The sequence below is a fragment of the Enhydra lutris genome, unplaced genomic scaffold (genome assembly GCF_002288905.1).
Source record: "Enhydra lutris kenyoni isolate GAN:26980312 unplaced genomic scaffold, ASM228890v2 scaffoldscaffold2, whole genome shotgun sequence".
Classification (NCBI taxonomy): Eukaryota; Metazoa; Chordata; class Mammalia; order Carnivora; family Mustelidae; genus Enhydra; species Enhydra lutris.
The window spans coordinates 85,030,018-85,046,491 of NW_019154086.1; positions in this window are offsets into that span (position 1 = coordinate 85,030,018).

The following is a 16,474-nucleotide window of genomic DNA, read 5'->3' on the forward strand; positions in this document are numbered from 1 at the left end:
GCCTGCTGTTCTGCCTACTTGTGATCTCTCTCTCTCTCTCTGTCAACTAAATAAATAAAATCTTTAAAAAAAAGAAAGAAAAAAACTTTCTTTGCTCATCTGTAAGAAGCAACTCTCATTTGTTAAAATCTTTTTCATGAGTGCCCTAATTTTGTCACATCTTTGGGCTCCACTTCTAATTCTAGTTCTCTTGTTATTTCTGCCACATCTGCAGTCACATCTTCCACAGAAGTCTTTGACCTCCAAAGTCATCCATAAGCATTGGAATCAACTTCTTCCAAACTCCTACTTATGTTGTTATTTTAACCTCTTCCCATGAATCATGAATGTTCTTAATGACATCTAGAGTGGTAAATCATTCCTAGAAGGTTTTCAATTTACTTCCCCAACATCTATCAGAAGATGAACTACCTATGATAGCCATAGCTTTATGAAATGTTTTCTTAAATAATAAGACTTGAAAGTCAAAATGATTCCTTGATCCTTGATCTAGTTGCAGAACAGATGTTGTGTTAGCAATCTGAAACAATGTTCAGCTCAGTGTATGCCTCCACTGGCACTCTCAGGTGACTGCGTGCATTGCCAATATTTTTTTCTTCTTTTCTTCATCCATGATCACTGGTTACAGATCACCATAACAAACACAATAAGTATGTAAAAATTTGAAATATTGTGAGAATTACCAAAATGTCACACAGAAACACAAAGTGAGCAAATGCTGTCAGAAAAATGGTGCCAATCAGCTGCCACAACCCTCAATCTGTAAAAATCATAATTATCATAATTAAATGCAATATAGCAAAGTGCCATAAAACAAGGTATGCCTATACTTTATTCTAAAGCAATTAATCTAGAAACCAGTTATTTCATTTGTGGAAACTCCAGAATTGGTGCAGTCGACACTACGCTGCAGCCCCTAACGTGGCTGACCTCGCTTTCTTTATTCAAATCTCCTGCATCGGACCCCGAAGTCACAACTTAATGCCCTTTCATTCCTTCTTCATGTAGTCATAATCCTTATTTTTGGGGACAGTCATCCAGGTAGTTAAATTCTTATTTTCCAGTTCCATTCAGAAGTATGTGTTCCTATTTGATGGTTCTGGCCCATGAGACATGGTGGAAAACAGAATTCCGAAGATTTTAGTTTGCTGACACAAGGAGACAGATGAAACTGGTACAACTCCTTACTTTTCTTTTTCTGTTATGAAAGTATATGAGATATTTGGAACATCAAAATTCATTTTTTGACCATGAGATAGCAAATATGAGAGAATAGCCTAGAAAACGAAGAGGTGTTGAACTTGACATTGCTAAACTGCTGACCTGATGCCACCCCCAGATCTTAAGTTTTGTGTGACACATAGCTGTGTTCTTTGATCTTTATTTCCTCCCTCTCCCTCTCATCTCCCTAAAAGAATGCATACCTAATTTATAATGACTCTTTTAGGCCCATCTTTTCAAGGTACTACTAAACCTTTTTTTTCTATTAAGGTATTTTATAGAAACCTTAAATTTAAGATCTAAAAATAAATGCATTATTCTTTCCCCTCCAAACCAAAACCAAAATGTCTGTATTTCCTCCTTGAGTTAATGACACCATCATCTATCCAACTACCCAAATGGGAAATCCAGGAGTCCTCCTTACTCCCAGGCTCCCTGTAATTCATACATCCTATGACTCAGTGATGCCTGCTGATTTTATCCAGCTAATATCTCTTGGTGTTTGCCCTTCTCTGCTTTCCTTCTGCTACCATTTGAATACTCTGGTCAATCATGGAAATTCCAAATTTATTCCCTTTCTTCCAATTCCCTTATCTTCATTCATTCATATCTATTATGCCAGAGTAATCTTTCTAAAACTTGCATATGTCCCCATCATTTTCCTTGAAGGAGGTCTCCATAGCTATAGAACTAAGTCCAAATTGCTAGGGACAGCATTCAAATTCTCATGATGTGAGATGCTGCCCTTTAGCTGAACACCCGGCCAAATGACATGTTTCCTGGATGATACTCTGCTGTCACTTTTTAGTTAATTTTTTATGTGAATAATATATAATATATAATATATAACAACATATATAAATGTTGTTTTGATATGAATGATGCCATCAGATAAAGTTGATAAGGTATCCTTAAACTCTCAATTGCCCTTCACCTTCCATTACCCAGATACAGCAACTGTCCAAACAGTGGATGTGAATTCCACCATGTTCTCTTACCTCCCAACTGCTGTGTTTGTGTTCCCTCTTCCAGGAATGGCTTTCATTTTTTGTGTAATGGATACTTATAGACCTAACAGCCTAGACTCCAATATGATCTCTGTAAGAGAACATTTGCTCAGTTGTGTAGACCTGTAAAGAAAGTACTTTCCCATTTCTCTGTGTTTAGGGTATTCTAGGCAAGAAAAACTGAAAGTGAGCTAAAGGATATGCCTGGAAAGTTAAAGAATGATTGGCTTGATAGTGATCTTCTGAAATATTTATCTCCCCAGAGCTAAGTGCTTCCATTTCAAACAAAAATGAAACCAGGAGCCATCCACTTACATTCCAAATTCCAGTTTACATTACATTTCCAAAGTGTAAAACATTTGAGAGAGGGTTTCTTGTCCTGTCTCGAGTAAGTTGGGTGACAATTCCCATACAAACTTCAAGATTCATTATTTTGAGTCCTCTCCTGTGGTATAAATCCCTTTACACACACTAGCATAACCAATTGGTTCTCATTTCTTTGCATCAGATGGGGGATTGGGGTCTAGAGAAATAGTCTGTTTTTGATCTTGAATCCTCATATTTGTTTTTGGGGTAATATAGATAAATATAGATGCTAAAATTTTATAACATTGAGAAAATTAAGGCTTCCTCCCCTATTCTCCCATAGGTATGTGTTTATACCTCTAACAATAAACTTAGAAGTTTGATTGATTTATATGTATTTTTTTTAAAGATTTTATTTATTTATTTGACAGAGAGAGATCACAAGTAGACAGAGAGGCAGGCAGAGAGAGAGAGAGGGAAGCAGGCTCCCTGCTGAGCAGAGAGCCCGATGTGGGACTCGATCCCAGGACCCTGAGATCATGACCTGAGCCGAAGGCAGTGGCTTAACCCACTGAGCCACCCAGGCGCCCCTATATGTATTTTTTTAATCTGTTGCCCTTTAAGTATGAGTTACACATTGGATGATACAAGCTGTCACCTATTTCTTTTTATTTTTGAGTCACAGGTTACTTGTGTGTTTCTTACAACATTGGAGATACTTAATAAATAATTGAACAATAGAAGGATACAAATAACAAATATTCGGGTTAATGTATTTCCTTGGAAATATTCTACAATGCCTCCAAATAAGAATAAAATTGGCATCATATATCTTTATAACCTATCATTTCTTTTCCCATAGAAAACCAAAGTTTATATTAAATTTATTTATTACTGAAGCTTATATTGAATTTATATTAAATTTCCTTATAAAATTCAGAAAATAGGAATCTATCAACCCTGTGACATTCTATTCTATTGAACTAAAATGAAGGATTAGGGAGTTGGGTAAAGAGTTCAGGAAGAGCAGGAAAAGGCAGAGAAATAGTAATTCTTACCTAACCTCAAAAGTCAAAATAAAAGGACATTATTACTTTTGAATTTTGGGTGGCAGAAATAAGAAGATTGTAAATTTCAGACAAAGAAATCAAATTTAATAATACCAAATATTCAAATAACCGCTGGAACAAAAGTAATTAAATTATTTATATCATTATAAGTAATTTAAAACCACGACAAATGTTTCTTTCTTTATAATTGTTTATATTCCCATATTTATATTAGAAATGAAATTTCTTTTTGTGCAGGCTGAAATCAAGTAAAAATCAGAGTAGAATCTTTTTTTTTTAATTCCATCATGAAGTAGTTTTTGTGATGACCAAAATCAAATGCTAACTTCATGACAAAATAATTAAATCTGATTATTATTATTTCTTTCATGGATTATTTAAAAAATTAATACAAATTTACATTTGTCACTAGGAAATGAAGTGGATTAAGGAAGTATGTCAATGAAAACATTTTTTTTTAAAAATAACTGGATTCTCTCTTTGGGAAAAAGAGTCATTGACTTTACTACAGAGAGATTTTCAGTAAATGTGTGCTGCTCACCCACCATCCTAATCATTATTGTCATGAAGTCAATTTGAGATCACAGGTCACAGCTTTAAATTCAAGTGTGGCATAAGGAATTTAATCAATAAATGTTTGCACACAGAAAAAAATATGCTGTAAGGAAGCCTGTTTTAGTAATACATTTATTCAAACTGGCTTAAAAGTATTCAGAAATGTATTTAAGGAAAGGTGATACTTGGGTGAAGTGCATTTTAAATTAAGTTGTGCTTGATATTAGAAGATCTTCTACATCTTATTGTAATCAAGCCTAAATATTTTGCATTTTAGTTTCTGCCTCAATAATTCCATTGAAACTCCTTCTTAAAGGTCACCAGTAACCCCCTAATTGCCAAACCCAAAGGCCTTCTTTATTTCTCATCTTTCTCAATATGGCTTCATCATTTTCTACTGCTCACGTCCTCCTCTTTCTTGAGTTTAAACTCTTTGTCACAGAATAAAATGAATTTAAGACATGTACTTCTCTAGATATGCCTCATAGTATGTATTATTTTTTTTTCCTTTTGGAATTTTTTAGCAATAAATGTAGGAGTAAACCTGGTAGAGTTCATGAAAAGTTAATTAGCTGTTGCATTACTCAGGCATTTCGATATCCACTTTCCAAAGATGTGTAATTACAGAGGACTTATCACAGAAGTAAAAGCAGAACATACACAGAGGCAACAGGTTAGATCAGTGTTGGCAAACTATACCATGGGCCAAATACAGTCCACTGCCTTTTCTTGTAACTCAAATTTTATTTGAACACAGCCACACTCACTCATTTATACATTGTCTGGGCCTGCTTTTTTGCTACAAGAGCAAAGTTGAACAGTTGCTATAAAGTCCACATGTCATGCAAAACTTAAAATATTTACTATCTACCTTCATTCAGAAAAAAATTTACAGGCCCCTGGGTTCGAGGATTAGATGATGTAAGAAGGAGGCGACCATTCAATTTTTGATGTAAAAAAAAAGGATGTCACTTGTGTAAAGATTTATGACAAGAGAGGAGGATGGTGTGGAACTAGTTGTAGTCATAAAATTCTTCCACCGATGCTTTTTAGATATAACTTTCCTTTTTGGGCATCTTTCCTCAAGGATAAATGTATGGGACCAGCATAACTGGTTACCTATGAAGACCTTAGAAGACCTCATGCCATCTCATCCACTTTTCTGGCTTCAAGAGTGCACACAAGTACATGGATCTCTATCTGTGGTAGATAGACCCAAGCATGGAAAGGAACTAAAGGGAGGTAGAGAAACTATATGGTACCTTCTCATAGCTATTGCATCTTAATAAATTAGTCTCTAAAAGTCTGCATGTTGCAAGTAAAATTGATTTACTTCATTCCAAGTAGGAAGGATACTAGAAACCTTGCCAAAGTGAAGTTCCTGTAAGACTTGCTGGCCTCAATTTCTTCTTGAATTCCATGATACCTCCCTTATGCTTACAAAACCCAATCCCCTTATTCAACCATTATTTGATTGAGGACTTTGGTCAACAAAATCACCTATCAGGATGCCTATTATCTTGAAAACAAAAGACAACAAATGCTGACAAAGGTATGGAGAATGTGGAACCCTTGCTCACTATTGGTGATAATACAACACAGAGCAACCACTATAGAAAACAGAAAACCACTATAGAAAACAGTAATACAACACAGAGCAACCACTATAGAAAACAGAAAACCACTATAGAAAACAGTAATACAACACAGAGCAACCACTATAGAAAACTTTCCTCAAAAATTTAAAAACAGAACCACCATATGATCTGTAATCCATCTCTTGGTATTTATTCAAAGGGACTGAAATCAGGATCTTGAAGAGATACTAGCACTCCCGTGTTCATTGGAGAATTATTCACAACAGCGAGCAGGTGGAAACAACCTAAATGTTCTTTGATGGGAAAATGGATGAAGAAAAGAGAGAGGGGTTGGGGAGGTATGTCTATGACATGAAATAATATTCAGCCTTTAAGAAAAAGGAACTTCTGGGGCGCCTGGGTGGCTCAGTGGATTAAAGCCTCTGCCTTCGGCTCAGGTCATGATCCCAGGATCCTGGGATCGAGCCCCGCATCAGGCTCTCTGCTCGGCAGGGAGCCTGCTTCCTCCTCTCTCTCTCTCTGCCTGCCTCTCTGCCTACTTGTGATCTCTATCTGTCAAATAAAATAAAATAAAATCTAAAAAAAAAAAAAAGAAAAAAAAAGAAAAAGGAACTTCTGCAATATTCAACAACATGGGTGAATGTTGAGGTCATTTTATTAAGTGTTATAACATAAACCAGTCACACAAAGACAAATAGTGCATGATTCCACTTATATGAAGTATCTTAAATAATCAACTCACAGAAGCAGAGAATAGGATGGTGTTTGCAAAGGGCTAGAAGAGGGGAAAATTGGGAATTGTTCAATGCATATAAAGTTTCAGTTATGCAAGATGAGTAAGTTCTAGATACCTGCTGTACAGCAATATAAAATAATGTGTTGTACCATAAAATATAATAGATTTCATGGCAGGTGTTTTTACCACAATAAAATAAAATAAAATAAAATAAAATAAAATAAAATAAAATACTGAAGTGTAGTAAAGATCAGAAAGTGATGATTCTAGAAGTAAAATGAAAATTGGACAGACATGGAATCTTAGAAGCAACAGCTCTCTATCCGTGAGAATGCGGACATTGCCAAGTCTCTGAGAGACTGTAGAGATGCAGCCAGAGGTACTTGGTGAAGGCGAGCTTGCTGACATAAATGAGGAAAGTGGTTCTGAAGAAAATGATGAAGATGTCCCAGAGGAAGTGATGCTGGCAAAATACTCCACATTAAAGGACTCTCACAGACATTTCATTACATTAAAAGCACAAAGAATAAATTGTTGACGTTGATCCAAACTTAGAAAGAGAATGAGAATTTACAGAGGCAAGAGAAAGATCCCAGTTCCATAGTATTGCTGATGTAACCAGAAGAAGGCAAGTACTGTTTGAACGACTCTTGTTGAGGCTGTTTTGTTTTGTTGTTGTTGTTTAGTTTTTTTGGGTTTTGTTTTTGTTGTTGTTTATTTGTTTGTTTTGAGAGAGAGAGAGAGGGGGGTTGGGGAGGGAGGCAGAGGTAGAGAGAGAATCTTAAGCAGGCTCCACAGTCAGTATAGAGCCCACACAGGGCTCATCTCACAATCCGAGCCGAAATCAAGAGTTGGATGCTTAACCAACTGAGCCACCCGGGCTCCCACTTGATGAGATTTTTATGAAGAAATAAAATACTTTAATCCTCAATGTTTCTGGTGTTTTAAATAACAGTATACTAAATATTAGTCTCACTATTTTTAAAAAAAAATTCCTTACTCATTGATAACAGACAGAGAATTTTTAATGTTTTGACCAAACATTGTCATGGAACAATCATAACTTTTCCCAGAGATTAATAAGATTTCGGCACAATTTCAGCCTGTATGATCATTTTTACAGCCTTGTACTCTCTTGAAAAATGAGGATTGCCTATATTAGGTTCAGTAAGTTTTATTGAATATATACTGTGAGAATTTTCAACACAAATACTAGTGATATCTCATTATATGTTATTTGAGTGGTAGAAGGGGGTGAGAAGAATTTCTGAGTAAAGTTGATCCTAAGCCTCTCGGTGCTCTGTTAACTATATAAGAGACTGTCCCTTTCAGAAGCATGGTAACATTGAAAAGTAAAAGAGCAACTGAAGAGCTCTAAAGGATTGAATAAGCTAATTATCATTTCAGTACCAGTAATGTTCTGAAGCTCACCATTCAAAGACTAGAATCCTGGTATCTGATCCCTCACTCAGCTTCTCTACTCAAGCATTTCTTGGAGGCTGCCTTTTCTCACCCATCCTTTACACTTCTCAGTTTCTCTTCCTCCCTTTCCCCTCATTCATTCCTTTGACTCTTTTCTACCTGGCTGATCTTGGAATAGATCCATATCTTGATTATTGTTCTTTTTCCTCTTTAACATGTGTTGTATTTTTATGACAAAACTATGACTTTGGCTCAGTATCTATCATCACATCACATCATACTTCTGTTCAGAATATTCAGTAATTTCTACTTCTCTCTTGCTCTCTCTCACACACAAATCAACAAAATAAATAATGTCTCAGAATAAATGTTTTTCTTGTATAAAACCCTCAGTAAAAAAAAAAAAAAAAAAGTTTCCATGGCACTGGAATTATGTGCATTAAATGAAACTCATTTCAAAGCATTAACTTTTCAATACTTAAACAATTCTCTTGATACACAGGTTAGAGAGATTTTAATTGTATGCATCAATCTGAGTCCTGTTCATCACAATCTCCAAATCCTACAAACATAATTGGCTTCTGGGAACATGCATAGTATTAACCCTCTAAAAGAACTCACTGTGCATTTTGCCAAGCAATTATGTTTCTGATTTGTTAACTGAAAGGAGAAAGACATGAAAAAATACAAACATCAGAAAACTAAGTATAAATTCCATTGAAATTAATAAAATGTTATATGTAGTCATATATTCTTAATAAAATATACCATTCATTTGCTAGTGCAATTTTAATTGGGAAGGGTGGCATGGCATGATAAATTGGCAAAATATGTAGAAATTAACCCAGAACAATTTGCACCTCATACTCTGGTCCATATGATTTTAAACCTGGTTTTGTCTGAAACATGAAAAAAAAATAGCTTTAATGGTATCTAAAATCTAAAATGGTATCTAAAAACTTTCAAATATAGTTCTCTGAACAACATCCTTGATCATGAAAATTATCTTTTCTCTCGAGACTCCCACACAACACCCCAAGCACTGATTATTTTGGTAGTACACCTCAAATAAAATCTAAACCAAAATTATAAAGCAAAGTGCCTCTAGTTCATTTCCCCCTTTTAATACATCTTGTAAAAGAAACTGCTTTTAATCTAACAGTCTTCTTTAGGTTGTATTCTATTAGAGGAAATTAGACCAAAATTGATCTGAGTAGTGAAATTTATCATTACCCACAGAAAATGGACAATGAAATGTGATTAGGCTACATGTGCCCATCATTGCCTTTTTCGAGAGCAAGCCCTGAATAGAAAAGCCTGGATTCAATGAATCAATAACAGTAAAAGCAAAATTGGAGAGCTGTCAAATCAACTTAATTCCTCTTTTCTGATCAAGTGGCGTCCAATCACCTAAAGCACAATGCTAATAATCAAATTAGATTGCTTTTGACTCCTTTTACCCAGAGTCAAAACACACATCTGACTGTAACATTTTATATACTCAACTTCGAAAAGCCACTAACATACCGATGTATTCCAGAATTAAATGCTTGCTGCATTCTCAGGATGAGGCAGAGGACAAAATTACTTTTGATTATGCTCTTAAACTAAATGGAACAATTAAAATAATAGGTTGCATTCATCCATTCACCAAATATCTCAAACCTAAAGAACTTTGCCAGCATCAGCATATTAATCTGGTTTATCCCTTTCAATAGCATTTCTTTTGCAAAAAGTAGGCGTTTTTCACTCTTCATTGCTATGGAAGACCTAAATATAACATTTATTCAATCAGATCACATACTTTGCCACCTGGTCTCTAGGTATCTTTCTTGTGGGTTCCCTTAGCAATTTATAACACAGCTCTTATTATACTGTATAATAATTTCCTGTGTATAATAATGGAGAGGAATCATGACTCAATATTCTTTCAAATGTAAATGCCTAGCACAGTGATATTTATTGAATGAATAAATAACTATGAAAAGATAATGTTATGGATGTGGCACAGTCTAAAATTGTGACTGTCTCAGTAGAGATAAGAATGGCCTTTAAGAAAAAAGAAAGTTATTTTTAAAATCCTCCTGGAGTGGAAATTTTTTTTCCCTTTGGAAGTTGTTAGGGAAGCTATAAACATAGATGTGAGGCTGCATTACATCACATTGCCAAAGGCAACACTTCATTCAAGAAGATAATCAAGAACGTCCTTGAAGGAGGCAGTTTTCAATGTGGATTTAAGGAAAGAGGGATCTTTAGTGGATGCTAGGCTGTGTGTCTTTCTATTGTCCAAATGAACTCATCAAGACTGTTGGAGCCCAGCCTGCCTTCAGAGAGTTTTCCTGGGATTAGGAAGGGGGAAAACAAACAAACAAACAAACAAACAAATAAAAAAAACCATGAGTACACAGTTATAATTTTTCTTTCCCAAGTTTCTCAGGTGGCGATTTGCATGACATTTAGACAGAAGAAAGCAAGCCTGTGGTCAAGTTGTGAAGGTGGAAGAAGAGAAGAGGAGGACATGGAATAAACCTAATCTCTTAGGAGACAATTTTCTTCATTCGGATAAAATAAAATGAGATGATAAATCCACAACACTGCCAAATAGAGTCCAAAGTAGAAATTAAAGCCAGGAAAACAGTATTAAAGAAGAGGAGGAAAGGGAAAGAATTCCTAAAGGATAAAATAAAAGGATAGAAAGAAAAGGGGAGAAAGAAGAATGTAGGAAAATAATAGTTTTGTTCAGGTGAAAAGTAAGCATTGCTCTATCCTTTTCCCAAAACTAGTTTTTTTGTGTTGAAAATACTTGTAGGGTGCCCAGGTTTAGGAACAGGCGATGCCCAAGGGAGCCCAGGTTTGTTTTCCTTTTCCTTCTTCTCTTAATCTCTCAAAATGTGATTCACCCGAAAGGGACATGAGGCCAGAAGTGACATTTACCAAGCTCTGTCCTTCCATAAGAGGCATTATTTAGTTTAGCCGCAACATCCATAGCATTGACCGTTCTATAACCCAGCGCTTTGGTGGGGAGAAACCCAGGGCAGAGTTCAGCACATCTTCAGGCTCCGAGTTAAAGAGTAAAGCACTAAAGTGGAAACAGAGGGAGGAAGGTGGGTGTTAGCTACAAAGTTACAGAAAACGAGCAAGGTCATTAGTGAGTGATCCACACCACCTTGCGAAGTCTTGACTTGAAAAGGCATGCATGGTTCAGGGCTATAAAGTGATGTGCATTGTGTTAATGGATATGTGTTTTTAAAGGAAACCTGGAAGGGTTTTTAAACATTTGCAGATGGACCAGATGGGACAAAAAGGAAACTGCATTATTCAGATTACACTGCCCTGGTCTGGGCACGATCTAAAACAAAGGCAAGGGTTAGGAGGAGATTTAATATCAGTATCAGATCTCTGTACAGACACACACAACTGCGTTGATAGTGACCAAAAAGAATCTGGATATCAGAAAATCCAAATAAAAAAGAAAAGAGTCTTGGTATGGGGAAGGCCTGGAAAAGTCTGATAGGAGTTTATGACACTTCCCTTCCCATAAACTCACTCCCCAGTAAAGGATAACTGGAGTATAAAGAACTTTTCTCAGATGGAGACATCTTGTCATGCAAATTTTGTTTATTCAACAAGACCTGGATAAACAGCAGATCTGATTAGTAGCTAAAGGAAGAAATGCTGGTAAGATGTTTTGAAAAGATCTCCGTACACCAACTGAGCTTAAGCTGACATCTGATGGGAGCAATTGTTAAACTCTTTATACTTCTTTTCAGCGTGGCTCACTTGACATTCTAGAAAATAAATGCTTTGGAAATTTAAATGGCAATTGTATTTGTATTTAAATTTCTGTAGATGTCTTCTGTGCCTCATAAGAACTCAGAAAGATATCCCCCGGACCTTATTTCTTTAATTTTTACTGAAAAGATAAAGCTTTACACTTTTTGGAAAGTTAATCACTTGCAAAAATAGAGCAAACACTAGACATCAAAAACAGCTATGAAAATCTAGAACAAACTGTATTCTTATTACAAGTATGAAATATCATGTTTCTTTTAAAAATACATCCATTGAGAATCAAAGAAATAGCTGTGTTTGGGGGATAGGGGTGTTGCTGGGGGAAGAGGTATAAAATCTAGCATCCTGAGATGGTTAAAGATAAATTTTGGAGTGGTCTTCACCTAAGTACTCCAGAAGATCTTGGAAACATCACCAATTGGATTGGGTTTATAGGCAGATTTAAAGACATCAGTACATTTGAACATCCCACTATCAACCCGGGTTTATAATGGTTACTTCATTTCAGGGAAAACATCCACCCCTACAAGTGGGCTGAAGTCACCTCCCACTGGCTGGGTTCCCAAGAGCTGAAAGCGCACATCTTTTCCCAGCTCTACCGTTTGTGCCATTGGTATGGTAACTTGAAATTGGCAAAAAGTACAAATCAGACTCCCGCACCCCACTTCAAGAAAGCCAGCTATTAAACTTTTATCAACACACCACTGTCACTATCCTCGTTCTGGGTCTTGTCATCATCTGAAGAGCGCCAAGGTAAGTAATTAACACTTTGCCAGGAAACCTGTCAATAAGACACTGTGTCAATGGCCAATGTTTATTTTCATTTTCAGCCCACAGCCCAGTTGTGCCCTGGGGCTTCCTGCCTCCATTCTCATTGGGATGTTCAAATAACTGATTTCATGTCAGGATGCCAAACCATGGGCTGACCTGGTGCAGGTGGAGAAAACCCAACAGAAGAATAAAACGGTATAGCTGCTAATAAGCATTTTATGTCCAATTCTTTCAAATTTTTGAAGATAGCATACAAATTCCATCTCTTCTGTGTAGCCTTGCTCAGTCTCTTCCCTTCGCCATTGCTCTTTATTCTTTGCTCTTTGAGGGTGGCTTTTATTTCCATTGTGATGGTTATTTCGTCTGTCTTACAATAACAGGTTGACGTATATAAAAGGCCATTATGTATTTTTTTAATATAAGCAATTTCATTAGTGTTAACTAATAACAACTGTGCAATCTTTTGCCCTTCATTATAATGTAAGTTTTTTGAGGGTTGGGACCAGAACTTATTCATCATTTAGCCGCCTATGCTGGACAAACAGTTCACATATGAGTACCCATTAAATTTTAATGAAGTGAATGATAATTAGAGAAGGTATGATTAAAGACAGAATAGTTTTCAAGAAGCCATATATTTTAGATGAAAGTAAAATATTAATAACACCTTGGTCTTCTTCTATTGCTTTTTTGCACATTGGAATATTCTTAATTGATCTGGTTATGACAGTGTTACCAGTAGGGTGTGTCAATGGCATTTATCTGGGTAAGTGTGGATTTACAGTGTATTCGGTCTGGTAAATATGTATCCCTTAATAGATCCCATAACATTCTAGCTATAACTCAGAATCTGCTTACAAATGGTTATATGAGAAATGTTAATAACATAATTTCATTTATATTCTTAGTTGGTTTATTATAGATAGATACTTTATCTCAACATCCTACCTAGTGCTCCTGTCCTATAAATTGGCAAAACTTTATATAATAGGTACTTGCTTTTTACTATCATTTCTATGAATCTACTTTTCCCAGCTACATTTACCTTATCAAAGAAAAAGCAGAACAAGGTACCTAGAAGCAAACAGGGGAAATTATTTAACACATCTAAATATAAAATGAGAGTAGCAGCCTGTGGAAGAACATAAAACAGAAGAAAGGCAATTAAAAGTCGCTCTCTCTCCCTTGTGACGATTGAAATTGTGGCCTAAAGTGGAAATTGACAGGCAAAACTCTTGAATTAGCTGTTAACATATCAATAGGTGTAAATTGCAACAGGCAGTGTTGACTTTGATTGAATGATCCCTATCATAGCTCTGATTTTAGCCTTGAGATGCACAAACAAGAAGTCATTTTATTCTGTCACTTCATATCATAGCAGAGATACAGGGCAACAAGTTCAACCAAAACAAATAGGATATAAAGCTTCCCTTTTCCAAGAGGGTGGCTAGGTGCACTGACCCAGGGAAGGGCAGGTGTTAATGATTTCTAATGGTTCATTAAAGATAGAGACCTACTTAAAATTGTGTTTAGTTTGGCAGAAAATGTCTAGGAGTAACTAGGATGAACAAAAGGAAAGGCAGGAATAAACATATATTGCCTCTCCATTGATTACTAGTTAAAAACCTATATAATACAGCCGTCTAGAAAAGAAAGCCTCTACTACAGTACCAGGAGAGCTACACTGGTTAACAATTTTCTACCCAAGCCACTGATATCTGGGTCATAGAGCGAAGTCAAAGCACTAGATCAGAATTAAAGATGTGAGAAACCAGAGGAAAGCAATTTGTTAAGACATTGTAAGGAGGAAGAAAGCTAAAAACCAAACAAACCAAAAACAACTTCCAAATTATTGATTAACGAATTACGACATTTCAGTTCCCATACTCTATAGACTGTGGACCACCTGTGCGGCAGGGAACTGTGAGTATGTAGAAAGCATCAAGTTACTGCAAAAGATCAGCAAAACAGATGTGTACTACTGTAGGAATATCTCTGCCTCACAGAATGGAGGCTGTGTAGCACAGTCATTAGGTACGTGGATTGAAGCTAGACCGTCTGAATTCAAATCCCACTTCCTAGCCTTACTTACTAGGCTTACCCGAGTTATATAAAGTCTCTGATATAAAGTCTTGGATATAAGTTGAGGAAATGAATAACCCCTCCAGAATTACTGAGAACTAAATGAGTTAAAACATCTGAAGATTTGGAGATAGTACTGGCCAGCTAGGAAACCAAACACAAGTGTCTACCATTAGGATACTTACAGGACAGTTGGCAATTATAAAATAGAACACAATACTTCTAATAAAATATAAATATAAATATAAATTAATAATAAACTAATAAAATATAAATTAATCCCAAAGCAGAGATATGATAACATGTATTGTAGCCTTATCCTCTTTATCAGCTGTTATTCATAGTATAACCATTTTCAAGAGGAAGTTCACAATATTTTTTTCCACTTAAAAAGAGATGAGCCTGAGAATTTTAAAATTTCCCAATATACCATCTATCTATACTACACTATAATATACTATACTAAAACTTTCCCAATATACTATCCCACCACTGTTGCCAGAAAATTGGGGCCTCCAAAGAGACAGATAACCCCTCATTTCAGGAGTTTAACATTAGTTTTAACTTATGCCCCGCCCCCAAAAAAAAGCCTCAGAGGCTTGAATCCTGGTATGATATTCAACTCATCCACATTTTAAAAATAAGTATTAATAAAGCAAGATAAAACTAAAGAAGTCTCATACTCATTTTGAAACTACTCTGCTTCATAAAAGTCTTATTTCCTATATCACTGGATGCCTTGTATGGCTTAGAAGCTCACTTACCCTTATTGAATTGATACAAGTAAATTTAAAAATGAAATAGCTAACAAACATATTTTTCTTTCCAGAGCAGAAATACTATACTGATGACGCACCCAAATTAGATAAATGGCAAAAAATTCTTTTAAAGACACTATAAAGTGTCCACATAAAGATAATATATTGGGTTTAGTTGTTGAGAGACCTTATGCTGCTTTCTGATTGGTGAGAAAAGTAATAAAGCTGCACTTGAATACTAAGAGGATGAACTCTTTTGGCTTATTTGGGCTCTTAATGTAACAGTCACTGAACTAGCTAATTAGCTTGGCACAATTTCAAGCTATTGGATCGTAGGAAGTGATAGAGTACAACAGAAGGCATCTCTTGGCGAGAATAACTATAACTCATTCTTTTCTGGGAGGCATTCTTGTGGAAAGGACTTTTAGCAGCTTTTTGATCTCTGGCACTAATTTGGAATAAAGGAAAATGCCCATTTAATTCATCATGGTAACATTCAGTGGTGCACAAGCATAGCGAGGAAACAGCATGCATGATCTATGTACGAGAGGACTCAAGGCTAGCTGCTGCATGCTGCTCCCCAGGCAGTAAACTTTCTCCTCCGATAAATATTTTAGAAAGTTTTATGACCAGACAAATTGCATTAGCATACGGAAAGTGTAGGCAAGTTGAGAGCCCTCCATAATCTTCCTCTCTCAGGAAGAATATATATATATAAATACCCCGAAAATGACTCAAATGATAGGTTCCAGAAAATTCCCCTTGCCTATTCTCAAAATTTGGAGGCTTGGTCTAACACGCTTCCTTTTGAAAACACAGATTTCCCCCAAACACCCTGAGTACGAGAAGAGAAGGGCTTTGTCAAGCTCACTCAGGGGTCAAATCTGCCTGATAGATGTATTTGTCACTGGAACTTAGTAAACTGATCAGCTCAGAAGGTCTATAAATGTGAAGTTCATTGTGTCCAACCACTGCCCAGCATGACGACACTGGTTAGTATTCATGGGGAACAGAAAATGTGCTTCTTTAGAAGTTGAGTTGGCTTATGCTCTGTCCTTGGTCTCCCAGTCTGCCTAGGAGGTAGAGTGTCTCTGTCACCAGGCTCAGGATACATATCGCAGGCCTGTGACCAGCACTGGGGAAGTTTGGCACTAGG